The sequence below is a fragment of the Dermacentor variabilis genome, chromosome 1, assembly GCF_050947875.1.
Source record: "Dermacentor variabilis isolate Ectoservices chromosome 1, ASM5094787v1, whole genome shotgun sequence".
Classification (NCBI taxonomy): domain Eukaryota; kingdom Metazoa; phylum Arthropoda; class Arachnida; order Ixodida; family Ixodidae; genus Dermacentor; species Dermacentor variabilis.
Genome location: NC_134568.1, coordinates 256,383,557 through 256,387,703, shown reverse-complemented (window position 1 = coordinate 256,387,703; position 4,147 = coordinate 256,383,557).

The window sequence follows — 4,147 nt, the reverse complement described above, 5'->3', positions numbered from 1 at the left end:
ACATCATATATGAATGTGTACGATGCCAAGTCGTGAAAAATTCTTTGTAACCCGACAGCATTAAATGGCTCATGAGCCGCAAAATCCAGCATTGTCGGCGTGAGCACTCGATGTACAAAGAGGTTACAAACTCTCAACCTTTCATGGGAGTCGAACACACTACCTTTGGCGGCAATTAAGGCTGCGAACCCAATACCTTTGGTGTTGATTAAGGCACCGTTAATTAAGACAGTTATTGAAGATCTGGTTAATTAATGCACTCGAACGCACGTACGACTCTTAGTGGAAGACGAAGCCTGTTATTTATATGTTAATTAAGGCGCAGCTAATTATTATGTTGTTAATTAAGACACTCGTACCCACGACCCTTGGTGCTTATGAAGGCGCTGTTAATTAACGCGCAGTCAAGATGCAGTTATTTGAGGCACTCGAACCCACGACCTTTGTTAATGATGACGATGCTAATTAAGGTACAGTTAATTACGATCTAGGAATTAAGTCACTCGAACACATTACCTTGTGTGGGAATCGAACCCACGACCATTGTTGTTAATGAAGGCGATATTAATTGAGGTAATGTTAATTAAGATATAGGCAATTAACTACCTCGAACCCACGATCTTATGTGTTAATGAAGGCAGTGTTAATTAAGGCACAGTTATGATACAGTTATTTGAGGCACTCGAACCCACGGCCTTTGTTAATGAAGATGGTGCTAATTAAGGCACAGTTAATTAAGATCTAGCAATTAAGTCACTCGCACCCAGTACCTTGGGTGCGAATCCAACCCACGACCTTTGTTGGTAATGAAGGCGATGTTAATTAAGGTACTGTTAATTAATATAGTCAGTTAAGGCACTCGATCCCACGGCGTTTGTTGTTAAAGGTTATGTTAATTAGGCATATTCAATTAATATATAGTTACTGAAAGCACTCGAACCCATGATCTTGTGTAGGAGTTGTGCCCACGAACTTTGTCGTTAATGAAGGCGATGCTAATTAATGTACACTTAATTAGGATATAGTTGATGAAAGCACTCGGACACATGACTATTGGTGGGAGTCCAATCCGTGACCATTGGTGTTAATGATGACGATGTTAAGTAATGAACCGTGTATTACCATACAGTTAATTAAGACACTCGGACCCTTGGCCTTTGGTTGAAGTGGTTCCGATTCATCGTTAGGGACAGTCTAAGAGACAAAAATGATGAAAACGATATAACACAGCGTGAGCGCCGAGTACTCAGGAAACGCTTCCGATATATCAGGGCTAGGCACAAAACAACGATGACATTTTCTTTCCTTTTTAAAGAGCACTGTAAGATGGTGTTACCCCGTTATCACATTTGGTAAACAGTGCAATCCTATAGCGTATGCCTTGTTCTGAGCAGTTTGATTTCTCGGATGTGTTACTAGTCTTTAAGTGGCAAACCGACAATTGTGCAGATTGACATGATCATGACATGGAAAACTGCGCGTAAAAAATTATGGGGTTTTACGTGCGAAAACCACTTTCTGATTATGAGGCACGCCGTAGTGGAGGACTCTGGAAATTTCGACCACCTGGGTTTCTTTAACGTGCACCTAAATCTAAGTACACGGGTGTTTTCGCATGTCGCCCTCATTGAAATGCGGCCGCCGAGGCCGGAATTCGATCCCGCGACCTCGTGCTCAGCAGCCAAACACCATAGCCACTGACCAACCACGACGGGTAAAAAGAAAAAAAAAGAAAAAAGAACTGCGCGTAAGCGTCAGCGTCTATTTGCTGGAACGCACTGTAGTACTTGGTTGAAAGCACATCGTACGCCAGCGCACATTTCTGGCATATACCACATAGGACAAATGCACGCTACCGAGACATGTGGGTTTTTCGAGGAATCTTCGTGGATAGCACGATCAACACAGAAGGCACGAGCGACAGGAGTGCAACCCGCGCACATTAAACGCACTAACACGAAAGCAAGATACGGACGACAGGGGCGTAAGCTGCGCCACACGAGCAGATTTGATGCTTTCCGACTGACACTGTTGCAACTGGCACTAAAACATCTCACACTGCACATGTGTCCCTCGGAGATCACGTCAACGATGTCTGAGGCCATATAGTTGATGTTAACGACAGCAGGAAGTTATTTAAATTGAAGTGATGGCGCAGGTAGCACGGGGAGCAGCGAAATGCGTAATTCACGGGTTTTATGAGAGGTAACCGAAGCGAAAATCGTTCGAATAACGTCACCGCAACGGCTTTCTATAGGGTTAAGATTTTCAGATCTCGAAGGCCATGCTTTTGCTGGCTGCAGATAGCAGAAGCGATTCAAATTGAAAATGCGTGATAGAATTTCTTTCTATCCCAAACTATAGCTTACAATATAGACTTATCTGCGGTTCTGTTTGTCTTGCAACAGCTATGCGCAATTAGGCAGCCGCACAAATCCTCAGATGACGCTAGCCGAGGCATTGGCCGGCCCCAACCGACCTGTTGGTGGCGCCACCCACCATCCCGTTTCCAATCCAATCCAATCCAATCAGCCTGTCGCTCTGTTTACGAGTCGGTCGGGCGTGCGAGCTCCAACGATGTGCTTGTTTGATCGTGTGTTTTTGTGTTTGCTGTAACGAAATATGGCTTAGTTCGCGTGCGCATAAGTGCCACAGACAGCTTGTGTCTCGCTGCAAACTCGCCGTGTGCGTGGCGCGCCAGCCAAATGTGGACCAACGATGTTCATGCCGTGGAGTGCGTTCCCTTTGTCTCTGGTTGTCGTGGAAAGTTGGGTGGACGTCGCGAAGAAATAATGCGTATTGTTAGCGTGCCACTGCTCCTCCACTATGCACCGGTATGTCTGCTGGGAGTAACATCGAAGCATCGGCAACTTGGAGGGCGCTTTTCGACCGCGTCGTGCCATTCAAAAGGTGAGTAACCGTCCTTGCTAACTACACACGTGTTGTGCGTGCTTCTCGGTGTGGGCATAGGGTGCATTGCGAACGTAGGAAAGAGAACTCCCACGACAACAGTGAAACCTATGCCGATGCTTGCTGGGTGTCAGAGTTTAGTTGCGCGAATTTATTGCCATAATGCGGAATTGAAAATCTTGATAAGCGTTTTCTTCTGATGAGAAAGATTAAGTTCGGAAATAATCGTGTTCATCATGCGCGCTTGTGCGTGAGCTCCCGCATTTCTGCTGAAGTCGCATAATAACGACTCGTCTACCTCTTGACCGATTCTCACTGCAATGACGTTTCCTCGCTTATAAATGATTCGACGTTGTAGATAATCTCTGCTTACAAAGTTTTCGATTTAGGAGTAGTATTAGGAGAAAAAAAATGTAAGCAATCACAGCGTGCTACTGGTACAGGTTTGTTTTGAAGCGGTGTTGCCATAACTTTGACGTAACTAAACATTACAAGGGATAGTTACTTAATGTCATGAAAGTAACTCTAGAATCGTTATGTAAACAAACATTCATGTAATGCGCTGCTGCTGCTGCTGCCTGTGAAATTTTGCCTTGTTGAAGGGGTCCCCGTTATCGTGACATTCATCAGTGACTTCGACTTTGTGCTCTGTTGCCACCCTGCACCAGTGCAGGCATTGTTTTCGTGACTGTTTTTACATGCTCCTTGCATGTGTTCACGATGTGATTGTCTTATTCTGCCACAGCTATAAGTTAACACAGAATTCTCTTTGTAGTGGTGAAGCCGTGACCCACAGCAGTGTCCACATAACCCGTGGCCATGGCTGCAGCAGCACGGCATGTAATCTGGATGGACATATCAGGTATGCTTTAAGTGTACGTGTTCACAAAAGTGGGCTTCGGTATCATTAGTGGATAAGTGTATCGACATATTACCTAATGAATCTTGCTAAATAGGCTAAATATTTATGCAACTTTATTCCACTTGCTGCTTATTTGTGTTTGAAGACAGTATGCACACGTAATCTTGTTCTGTTAAAACTACACCTCGCATGTCCTGACGTTTAGTATTTTTCTCGCATCAATTGCTTGGCTGCAAGTCCATTTTATTTTTGCCTATTACGCAGTATGTTTCTTTTTTATTTTGGTTTTATTTGTTTGGAACTGTTTCTTATGCTGTAGCATATATTTCCCTGTTTTCCTTTCTGCTTATGATACATGTGCTGTTTTTGTCCATG